The 13113-nt window shown below is 30.8% G+C and overlaps 1 protein-coding gene and 1 pseudogene across 5 annotated transcripts in view; both read left to right on the plus strand.

Moving 5' to 3' along the window:
- Window positions 1-13113, plus strand: part of LOC18587186 (putative disease resistance RPP13-like protein 1) — a 93272-nt gene that overhangs the window by 22509 nt on the left and 57650 nt on the right. The window lies entirely within an intron of this gene.
- On the plus strand, window positions 6533-10889 carry LOC148760482 (putative disease resistance RPP13-like protein 1; annotated as a pseudogene).

Consider the following 13113-nt stretch of genomic DNA (forward strand, 5'->3'; position numbering starts at 1 on the left):
TTTCTTTCTCCCTTCTCTACCGAATCTTATTAAATAGCTACTACATTCTGTCAATCCTAGGGAATTTCCGGTCTTATTTATAGAAAAAAAAATTGAAGTGTGCATTAGAGGTCCATATAAAATTTGGATAATACATTTGGTATTTATTGTTCTAAAAAATTATTATAAATAGTAACCTTTATTAATTTCTAATGCCTTTTAAAAGCATTTCTTGAGTACTAAAAATAAAGTTTGTGATCCTTTTGTTAATATTTTTTATTCTTTTGTGATACAATTGTTTCAGTCAATTAATTGTTCTATCAGAAAAGCATGAATACTAATTAGGTTTTCTTTATCACTAAAAATTAATCTCTTCAGTCAAAAGAATTAGGTGAATGAATAACTTGTTCTCAAATGATTTTAACTTCTTTTGTTTTCAACAGTACCTTTGGGGACTCCTTCAAGTTGTGTTAATTATCTATTTCTGAGGATAAGAATCAAAGTAAAAACACAAGATGAAATTTAAAGCATGTAGGACCATTTGATAAAGTAAATAGACAAGATGGATATCGGCTAGAGAACATGGCAGAGGAGGTGGCTGATGGACAATGCCATGGATTTCCTATAGTTAGGGATGCCAATCGATAGGGTATTTGTTAATTTTGAAGTAATTGAATTCGATTAATAAATGAGGTATCTGAACCTTACAACTATCCAACCATTTTTTAAATTTATTACACTAATTCGAACCCTAATACGTACACACTACTCGATAATTATCCGAACTCATTTAAAAAACTCAGTTATGTAAAAAATATATTAAAATGCTCTTCATAGTACCCAATTACCCGAACCCAAATCTATATCCGTATCTATATACAATAATATTTCTTATTCATATTCCATATAATTCACTATTAATTAAATTTATAAAAGCACACATACAATAAAATTTAAATTTAAATAATCAAAAACAAATATCTTAAATATCAACTTAAATAACTAAAAACAAATATTCAAACAACAACTTAAACAACATTACAAGTATACAATAAGGCAACAACATTGCAACTTTAATTAACTATATGGGTTTGTCCTTAAGTACATGAAATTAAAAAAATTATATAGCTAGTTTCCAAAACTATTCTAATCTCACAACTTCTCTTGAGGTATATATATTATAAGTTTATATAAATAAAGGTATATATTTTATAATTAATAATTTTATAAGTTATAATTTTTATGATATTAATACAAAATAGAAAGTAAATATGTTTATATTAAAAGTATATATATAATAGTAATTATATTCCATATAAGTTAACACAATATATAAAGTATATATGTATATATTAAAAGACATTATAAGTTAATTAATAATCATAGTTTTCTGAATTAATTTAATTAACAATATGGGTTTGTTATTAATTACATGAAACTAAAAAGCATAGTTAGGTTCCAAACTATTTTAATCTCACAACTTCTTTTCAGGTATATATATTATAAGTTTATATAAATAAAGGTATATATATTATAATTAATAATTTTATAAATTATAATTTTTGTAATATTAACCCAAAATAAAAGTAAATATGTTTATATTTAAAATATATATACTAAAAGTTTATATAATAATAATTATAGTCGTTCTAAATTAACACAATGTATAGAGTATATATATTAAAAGACATTATAAGTTAATTAATAATTATAGTTTCATGAATTAATTTAATTATCAATATGAGTTTGCCGTTAATTAGATGAAATTAAAAAATAACATAATCAGGTTCGAGTATCGGGTACCTGAGGGGTGATATCCAAACCTTATATAAGTAGTAAAATTATTACCCAAACCAGTCCCAAATGTTATTATACAATACCCTAATCCTATATAACTGGATCGGGTACCTGCAGATACTCTGTTACAAGATACCCATTATCATCTCTACTTATAGATACCGTACCATTCAAAACCCTCGACAAGGTATCATGTGATTTCCCTCAAAGAATAATGAGATGAAATTTAATGTGGATGGATTTGTTAAAGGCAAATCATGCCCAACTAAATGTGGAGGAGTTCGTGGGACAGAAGTGGAAATGTCATGGGCCTAATTTTCTGCGGTCCCTTTGGTGATTTAGACTCAAACAGTCTCGGGACATTGGCAATCAAAATTGTCTTACAATTTTAAGTATTCACGGATCTGTCGTTTGTCCAAGCTTACAACCTTTGAAAACCTACAAGAGGAAAATATTTTGTAATTAACAGGAGTTAGTGGCTTTGTGGAAAGGAAATGAAAGTTTTTAGAGTGAAAGCAAGAATTTCTGATCAAATTTGTCATTATATTGTGGATAATCAGTGAATTTTATCACTGTATTTTAATTTCATTGAATTTGATATTTTATTTTCAATTTTATTACTTTTTACTAACAACATTTTTTATTTGTATTAATGGAATATTTTATTGAATATTTCGATTTTGTTATTTTTTTGGAAATTTCATTAATTTTTGTTAAACAATGAACAAAATTGAAAATATAGTAACAAAATTCAACATTAACCTAATAGAATAACAAATTTGATCATATTCCCACAAAGGTACAGGTAATGAAATGAAATTTATCGTATAAATTTTTTTACCAATTTACAAGTAAAGATAAAAATTATATTCACAATCAAGTATTACATTTCATATAACTACAAATTAATAAAATAAATCAAATAGACAAATCAACCAACAAACTAATATTAATCAGATAAATTAAATATAAAATTGTATTATACCTGCTTATGATGAGATTTGAACTTGAGATATCAACATTCTAAGGTCTCGTTGTTGTCATTAAAATAACGTCTTATTATTTCAACTAAACTTATTTACAAAGTAATTTCTCTACCGTTAAGTTTATTATAGAATTCCAAACTAGGATTTAGTTTAAGTAGAAATCCTCTTCTCAATAGTGAATAGAATGGATAAACCAGCTTCTCTTTGTAGCTTCTCATGTGTGGAAATGTTGTGTTACGTTTAATTAGAATAAGGGGGAAAACCAGCTTATAAGCTTGCATTATCTGACCATTTAATTATGATTAAGGAGTTAGGCGTGATATATATTTAAGTTGTCAGTTTGAATATATATAATTCTTATCTATATCTTTAAAAGAAATTAATTTTAAAATAAAATAGGTATATATTAATTGAGAACAACTTTACTTGATGCCAGCTTGCTATCAAATCAAATGCATGTAGTTTCCACAATGGAAATTGTTATTGAGTTTCTCCTTTAGAAGACCCTGACTTGGCCTCAATTTCGAAATAATAAAATCACCAAATGTGCTGGAATCTCTAATATTTTTTCCAAATAATTGGAAAGAAATTTAATTAAACAAAAAGACTTTAATTTGACGTCAACCTTTAAAAGACTCTATTATTTAAAGGAAAAACTAAATACTCAAATAAACTCTTATATTATAAAAAAAAATCAATTAAACTTTTATATTTTTATTATATTTAATTAAATTTTAAATTTTCATTTTAAATCAAATAAATCTTCTCATTAATTATTAACTAACTGTTGTTAACTGAATTTTCCATGCATGTTGGTTTGAACACAGTTTAAGACAGCACGTTGAGTTGTCTGGACGGTAGTCAGACAGGTTAGGATATCTTGGTGTGTGGATATGGTCTGCTTTGTGCGTGCTTCGGACATTTTAGAATCGTGCGTGATTATCTAACGGGGCTATGGCCTATTTTAATATCCAATTTTCTCTAAGTTGGATAATTTTGTTTCTTAGGAGTTAATTTTAATAAATTTTATTGTCCTTGTAATCATAAAAATTCAAAATCGTTCTTGATTTTGACAATTAGTAATAAAATAATATATTTTTTTAAAAAAAACTAATTTTTGTTCATCAATGGTACAATTGATATTTTTATGTCACATCATCTTTTACGTTTAATGTTCACATGTCATTTTTATCACGTCCATACCACGTGAAAATAATAATTATCATCTAGAAAATTATGTGCTTACTTTTTTGTTCCGTCACCTATCCAAAAATAATTAAATAAGGAATTTGAAATAAATAAATAAATAAAATAAGAAAGCATCAAATTAAGTTTTTATTATTATCAAATTCAAGTGTTAACCTTGATTTGGAGTATTTAAGAAAATTTGGTAAATTATCTAAAAGAAAAAAACAAATCCTTACTTTCATTGTCCATTGATGTTGTTGAAAACAAATTTTCATTAGAAGAAGTAAATTGAAACATCAATTCGTGGAAAAGAAGTAAGTTGCTCTTTTTCAAAATTTCTGTATGTGGATCATAATTCTATGAGTTTTCATGGAGATTGCAAAAATTTTTGTATATCAGGGATTTGCTTTTGTCTTTTTCGATAATTTACTAAATTGTTTTAAGGAACCTTAAATCAAGCTTAACAATTGAATATGATAATAATGAAGTCTTAATTTGATTTTTTTTGTGTCTTTTTTAATCTTCGTTCAATTATTCACGTGATGAGGTAAAAAGATAAACACATAATTTCTAAATGGTAAGTACTATTGTCATGTGGCATTGACATCATCAAAATGACACGTCGACATATCACATGGCATAAAATTAAACTATGACTTAAATATTACTTATTTACTCTTGAAATTGATGTTTCCTTAGATCTTATCTCTAACTTTTCATACTGCACTAAGAAGCTTTAGTGTAATATTTTGGTATTGTAAGAGAAAATTATGCACAATACATGTATATTAAGTTCAATGTTTTGGAAAAAAAATAAAAAATACTTTGATAGATTAATTTTTATTAATTGATGTATAAATTAATAAATTATTAATTTATTAATTAAATAATATCTCGATTGATAAATACATTTCTATAAATTGTCATTTTTAAATTTTTTATTATTAATGCTAATAACTTAACTAATAAAAACTTTATGGTTAGGGAGCTGCATAGTGTTGATGGAGAAATAGGTGGTTGAAGGGAAAATAGATGAGAGAGAGACGATCTTAATTTAAATGAACAATTAGTCATAGCCTCCACAAATTGTTCTTATTTGGTGAGATTGTTCCTTCTTTGCACGTTTTATAAGATGATAACTATATGTTAGAAATTTAGCTTTCTAGTGATGACTTCTTGTAATATCCTCTAGTTATACTAGAAAAACTTTTACAATTCTATTGTTTTAAATGGTAGAAGATTGAATGGACTATAATTTTGTGGTTTTTTCCCTTACCAAGGGCTTTTCCACGTAAAAACTAGTGTCTTACTTCACAAATTGTTGATTATTTCATTTTTTTAACATTGATTATTTCTTTAATATATCATATAGTGAATTTAACTTTTACAAAGAGAGACAATAAATCCAAGTTCCGGCTATCCGGTTGTAATGGTAAACTGCAAAGACATGATGCTTAATGCTGCCTTCATTTCTGGGTTGTACTGATTACATACAGACTCCACAATATGATAACTAGTTCAATACAGCATTATGGTGACACAGGGAAAGAATCTTGCTAATCATCCGGCACCATAGACATGATATGGTACTGTGTTTCGTAAGTTGTAGCATCTCTGCTTTTAATAAAAACTTATTCAATTTTTCAATTTGTTTTTCTCAATCAAGGTCGATTTTTCTTATAACCCATAAAGGGTAGATCAACAAAGATCAGTTACATATGAAGGAAGAGCGTCCAGAATAAGACTATAAGCAGCTGGGAGCATGATTAACAGCTAATCACAACAAACAAACTCGTGCCAATTGTAGTAAATAAAATCATTAATATCTTACAACAGAGTCCTATACTCTGCACCCGCATAGTACTTAGGATGGCAGTAGCTACAGAACATGCTACTGTGAACTCTCCAGGACAGAGAATAAGTCTCGGAACCAATCAATCTTAAGAACAACAGCAATTCCAGTCCCCATAATTCCTTAAAGACAGGTCAATCCACAGCCATAAGCCTAGGGTTTGAAAAAACACCATTCTTGGAAACAGAACAACAAAAGGAAGCACCACAACCATAGAATGGAGCCTTTTCTCCTTCATTTCGTTGGCTTTTGGAGTGAGGAAAAGCCCATCAATGTAAAAGAATTGTATATAAAATACTTAGGAAACAAATTGAGGAGGTCTACTACCTCTATAAAAGTATGCAAATAAGATAATATTTATGGGTTGGAAAAATATATATATATATATATATATATTAAAAAATTGAGATTAAAGTCAACTTTAATCTAGTGATGGATTTATGTTAAAAATTTAGCTTTCTAGTGATGACTTCTTGGAATATCCTTTAGTTACACTAGAGAAAACTTTTATAATCTTATTATTTTAAGTAGTAGAAGATTGAATGGACTATGGTCTAGTTGTTATTGTTTACTTTCAATTATTCTGTGCCAGCTTTTAGCTAATCATTTAACTTATGAAAATTATTCAAGTTTTAGACTTATATAAAGAAAAGTATTTTTTTTCCTCTAACACTATTCAAATGCAACATTTCAACCTGACATTTTTCAATTATTATTTTAAATTTCTACAATGGGTTGTTCTGTACTGTTCGATACCAAAATACTTTTAGTTTATGTCAACCAATCAGGCAGTAATATTAGCCAGCACGAGATCTCTTTCTGACTAGAATAATTTTCCATATACAAAGACTTGAATTATGTTGAACCGTCACATCTATCAGGAATATTTAGTCCTCCATTAACCCAAAATTTTAAACGGTTGTATGCACGTCTCTTTGGCTGAAGCCGAGGGAATCTCATTTGTCAAAGTCTTAAATGGTTGTGTGCCCATGTCTCTTGAGCAATGAAATTTAATTACCGAACCCCAAAATCACAGAATTTCTTCTAGCTCAGTATCCTACTCTTAGATTTTCTCTCTACTTCAAATCTCATAATTCCTTTCTCAAAGATATTGATCACGGCTTTCATTGGAGAGGTTGCTCTCTCTGCTTTCTTTGACTCGTTGTTTGCCAAGTTCTTCTCTTCCAAGTTCAACTTTGTCACTGAGAAGCGGGTTCGCAAGGAGATTATGAACTGGGAAACGACATTGAAGACTATCCGTGCATTGCTTCCTGATGCAGAGGAGAAGAAAATGAAGAACCTGGCTGTGAAGATTTGGCTGGCTGACCTCCAAGACTTGGCTTATGACGTGGATGACATCTTGGACGAGTTTGCCACTGAAGCTTTGCGGCGTAAGTAGATGAAAGCACATCAGGCCAGCACTAGTAAGGCACAAAAATTTCTTACTCGTTTACATCCAAGTTCAATCATGTTTAACTATAAGATGATGTCAGAGATCAAAGAGATTATGAGAAGATTGGAAGATTTAGCAGCACGAAAGAGTAACTTGCAGCTAAGAGAGATTGATGTTGGAAGGCCCATGCCAATACCAAAAAGCAGGTCAAGCACTTCTCTGGTGAATGAACTACTGTACAAGGCAGAGACGAAGAAAAGAAGGCAATACTTAATTTGCTTTGAGCGAGGATGGCATTAATGCTTCAGTTTCTGTGAATTTGATGTTATTAAGATAACGAAAACAATTTTACAATTGGTCACTTCTGAGTCTTGTGATATAAATTACTTGAATTTGCTTGAAGTCAGACTAAAGGAGAAGCTATCAAGAAAGAAATTCCTGCTTGTTTTGGATGATGTTAAGAATGAGAACTATGATGATTCGATGAAGCTCCGATCTCCTTTTGATGCAGAGGTTCCAAGAAGCAAAATAATTGTAACAACACGTAGTTCTAATGTTTCATCAATTATGAGAACTGTTGCAGATTACTCATTGCAAATCTCATCGGATGATGATTCTCTTTCTACGCTTGCTCATCATGCATTAGAAAGTGGGGATTTTACTGGACATCCAGACTTGAAAAAGATCGGCTTGGAGATTGTGAAGAAGTGTGGCGGTTTGCCTTTGGCCATTAAAGTCATCGGAGGACTATTGCGCACTAGGGTGAATCATGATGCATGGAACTACATATTAAAGAGTGATATCTGGAATCTACTTGAAGATAAAAGTAACATAATTCCAGCTCTATGGTTGAGTTATTATTACCTTTCATCGCAATTAAAGCAATGTTTTGCTTATTGCTCACTACTCCCTAAAGATCATGAATTTAAGGAGGAAATAGTCTTATTATGGATGGCAGAAGGTTTTCTAAATGAGGCAAACACTAAAAGGGAAATTGAAGATTTAGGTAGCAAGTATTTTGAAGAACTGGTGTCAAGGTCATTTTTTCAAGCATCTAGTAAGAATAAATCTCAATTTGTAATGCATGATTTGATTACTGATCTAGCTCAGTCCATTGTAGGAGAAATATATTTTAAAAGGGCAAGGCATGATGACATGAAAGGTTCAGTTAGTCACACTCGCTACTCCCCCTATATCATCAACAAATATGACGGAATCAAAAAGTTTGCGAGTTTTTCTGAAGCAAAGTCTCTACAAACCTACCTACCCTTTGAGATGATGATGTCGCAGTATAGTAGATGCTACTTAAGCAATAATGTTCTCAATTATTTACTGTCAGCATTGAAATGCGTAAGGGTGCTCTCTTTGAAAAGATACTATATCACAGAAATTCCTTCTTCTATTGGAAATTTGAAGCATTTACACTATCCAGATTTCTCTTATACCAAAATAAAAAGCCTTCCTGATTCAATATATTCCCTTTATAATTTGGAGACTCTTTTATTAAGGTTTTGTGAGAATTTTGAAAAATTATCCTTAAAAATAGGAATTTAGACAACCTATGTCATCTAGATATTACTGGTGGAAATTCAATAGAGGAAATGCCAAGTGGAATTGGCAAATTAAAAAATCTTCAAGTGTTGTCTAATTTTATTGTGGGCCAAGGTGATGGATTGAATATAAGAGAGATGGGGAATTTGTCAAATCTCAAAGATCAACTCTGTATTTTTGAATTGCATAATGTGGATGAAGCTGAATATGCATGGGAAGCTAAGTTATCTATTAAGCCTGATCTAGAAAACTTAGAATTAAAGTGGAGTAGAGGTTTCAATGAAAATTTAAGAAGGAAAGAAGTTGAGAAAGAAGTGTTGAACTCACTTCAACCTCATAAAGATATTAAAGAGCTTGCCGTCAAGTATTATGGTGGAATAGAATTCCCAGATTGGGTGGAAGATGATTCATTCAAAAATATGCAAGTTTTAAGACTTGAATATTGTCAAAATTGCATATTATTACCAGCAGTTGGAAAATTACCACTTTTAAAACATCTCTATATCAAGGGGATGGGAAGTGTGATTAATGTTGGCAATGAGTTCCATGGTGTGAATGGCTCAAATGCATTTCCTTCATTAGAGACCTTGCATTTTGAAGATATGCTTGAATGGAAAGAATGGAAACTTTGTGAATTTGATGAGCAAGGTAAGAAATTTTGTTGTCTTCAAGAACTCTTTGTTAAAAATTGTCCAAAATTGGTCACAACTTTGCTTGAGAATCTTAATTCTTTGGAGAAACTTGTAATTTTGAATTGTCAAGAACTAGTTGTTTCAGTTTTGAATCTTCCAATGCTATGTGAACTTGAAATTAAAGGATGCAAAGAAGTAGTGCTGGGGAGTTATGATGATCTTCAGTCACTTAAAAAGATCCTTCTTTCAAACATTTTAAAGTTTGCATGTGTAACGAAAATGAAGATGTTACAATCAATGAAAGTAGAAAATCTCCAAATCAATAATTGTGAGGAGTTGATTTGTTTGTGGCAAACAAAGTGTTGGTGGTTGGTGCCTTTGAGATCTCTTCGTACTTTAATGTTTAACAATTGTTCTCAAGTGGTGTGTATGGGGGCATCAAAGGAGGAAGAAAAAAAGGAGCTTTTGGAATTAAAAATACCACGCAACATTGAATATGTGAAATTACAAGATTGTGAAGGGTTAGAGAGATTTTCAAAAACCTTTCACAACCTTACACGTCTTACAAAGTTAGTGATTGTAAAGTGCCCGAAATTGGTTTCACTTTCAACAGACAACTTGCCTCCAACTCTTAGGACTTTGGAGATTGACAATTGTGAGAATATGGAAAGTTTAATTGATGACAAAGAGAATATCAATTTCAGTAGTACATATTTTCTTCAATCTCTTTACATTAGAAGTTGTGAAGTTGCCAAATCATTATCATATAGTGGTAAGTTATCCGTGGGGCTTAACAAGCTGTATATTTTTAATTAGTTGTCCAAAGCTTGAATTTTTAGCAGAGTGTTGGGAATAATACTTGTCTTGAATCTATTACACTCTGGGATTCTAAAAACATTAAATATTTACCCCAAGGACTGGACAAGCTCAACCGTCTTCAAGAGATTCAATTTTTGGATTGTCCAAATTTGGTTCGCTTCCCAAAAGCTCTGCCCAACCTCCACCATCTTCAACGTTTGATCATATGGGAATGTCCAAAGATGCAATATTCCATCGGAGAAAGGGGTTTCCCTGCCAACCTAACTTTCCTTTCAATCTATGAACCCAATAGTAATAAGGAAGTAATGGAGGGATTGCATAGACTCACCTATCTTACAACACTCTGGATTGATGGTAGTAATTGTATGGATGCGATGTCGTTTCCTCAAGAGGAGATAGGAATGAAGCTGCCCCCTTCTCTCACCGATCTTTTTATCAGAGGTTTCAAAAATCTAAGAAAACTATCCTCCAATGGCTTTCAAAACATCACCTCTCTTCAATCTTTGTCGATCAACAATTGCCCAAAGCTCAAATCCATTCCCAGAGAGGAGATGCTTCCCTCGCTTTTGCAACTATGTATTAGGAACTGTCCAGTGCTAAAGAAAAGGTGCAAAAAGGATAAAGGAAAACAATGGTCCAACATCACCCACATACCTTACGTAACAATTGATGATAGATTCATCCACGAATGAGCAAGAGGAAGAATCAGAGCATGTTGACTCGGGTATTTTAATCCTGCAACTAATTATTAAATACTGATATGTTGACTTATTGAAATGGAGATGGCAGGAATTATATTTTGCATTTGAAATTTGAGTTCCAAAAAATTTAAGAAGTGATTTTGAATTCATTTCAATAACAATCAACAGGGTTGTGCAATCCATGGGAGATTACTTAAAGTAGTATGCTTTCTTGTGGAGAATTCTAGTTTTCAATGTGAAGTTTTTTGAACTTACAGAGTATTGTTCCATGGTTCATATGGATTTCTTAATCTGATCTCACTTTTTTAAAGGAAATTCATTGCATTCTTTATTGTAATTAATTTGTTCTCGCGGTGATCATTTATTAGATTTTCTATCTATCTCACTTTCTCTGTCATATGAAATCAGTTATAAAATTCCAAATCTTGTTTTGTTGACCATCCTATTTTCTACCAATCAAATATCAGAAAATATAGAAGTCAATTTTTGGAAACTGATTTTTGTGAAACCAACAGAATCTTAGTTGAAACTCAATTCTAAATTAAACCCAATATTTTTATGGCAGGTCTAATAGATATTAAGAATAAACTTCTTAGCATTAGAGTATGAGAAGGCTTAAAATCGATCTCTTTTCTTCTTAATAAATGGCGTTGCAGCTTTCACTTCACTCTGCATGTCCTTCAAACTACTACAGGTGAGAACAACTACTAGTTTTTATGCATATGCATAATTAGTGCTCATTTCATATCACCAAATTATGTTCATTAGATTTGAGCAGAAGCAGTATATTGACTATAGCAGGCCCACGAGATGTTCACCAAATTAATTTTTTATGTTTATTGTTCTCTGCTTCCTTCTGCCATGTAAGCATCACAAGTATATGAGAATCACTACAAATTAATTTCACTAACAACAGAATGCTCTTGCCTTGTATGACAGGATGAACAAAACTCATGATTTTATATCTCATTCCAATGCCCTCAGAATCAAGGATATAAAGTTTTCCAGGTAGCATGTGAGTCTAACATGTAGAAAGAAAATTAAGATTTTGGGTTCAACTATGATTCTAAGTTTGATGTGTGTGCACTAGTGAATTTCTTGATCCTTTCTTCCCAAAAATATGATACTATAGATGGGCAGTGATGTTGATTCAAGAATGTCCAATTCCAAAGACTTGATGGTTAGAGAGCTGTATAGTGTAAGAAATTGTTGCTGATCGCCAAAAGTGATTTGATGGAGGAATGGGTGGCTATGGGAAAAATGGATTAAAAAGAGAGAATCTTAGTTTAAGTGAACAATGAGGCATAGTTTCCACAGACAGTTCACATTTGGTGTGAGATTGTTTCTTCTTTGCACATTCATGATGAGCCGATTTGAATTCATAATGAAATTATTTAATTGTTGATTCTGTGCTAAGACCTATACAACCCTGGGATGGATAAAGGATTAAATATATAAATGCTAAGAGTTTAAAATGTCATAAAGAAAGCAACTCAAGTTTCTTCCATTTTCTTTTTCATTGTTGAACTTTTATATTTCTGTTTTTCTACTTTAGGTTTTCTCTTACGGTCAATATCTGTCTCAGGTTTTGATTAGTATGGTTTGGTTTAACTCTCTAGTAGTCTTTCTTCTGCTTGGTGGAAAATATGTGAATTGAAGACTTATGATCCGTTGTTGCCAAGAAGATAGTTAGGTAACTTAATACTGATATGCTGAGAAAAAAAAAACTTAATACTGATATGTTGACTTATTAGAATGGAGATACTAGAAGTTATTTCTGCATTTGAAATTCAAGTTCCAAAAAGTTAAATTGTGATTTTGGCTTGCAATGTGAAGTATTTGGAACTCACAGAGAATTGTTCCATGGTTCATATGGATTTCTTATTCTGATTTCACTTTTTTAAAGGAAATTCAATGCTTTCTTTGTCGTGATTAATACGATATAGCTTCCATATAAACTATAGCTTTTTTTTTTATATATAATCGGGGGAAGGGGATTCGAACCTTATTCTTTAAGTAAAGAGATCATGTACCAATCAATAAGTCAAATACTTAGATGTTTTCCTATAAGCTATAGCTTGTTTCTTTTGTTTTATATTGTTTGTTTTGTTCTCGTAGTGATCTTTCTTTGTTTTCTTATCTCACCTAAATTCCAATTTTCTTCCTAGAGTGGATTTCTGCACCGTACATGAGCCACGCACTCTGTTTCAGCTAC

Source organism: Theobroma cacao, chromosome 10, assembly GCF_053813885.1.
Source record: "Theobroma cacao isolate CCN51 chromosome 10, ASM5381388v1, whole genome shotgun sequence".
Lineage (NCBI taxonomy): Eukaryota > Viridiplantae > Streptophyta > Magnoliopsida > Malvales > Malvaceae > Theobroma > Theobroma cacao.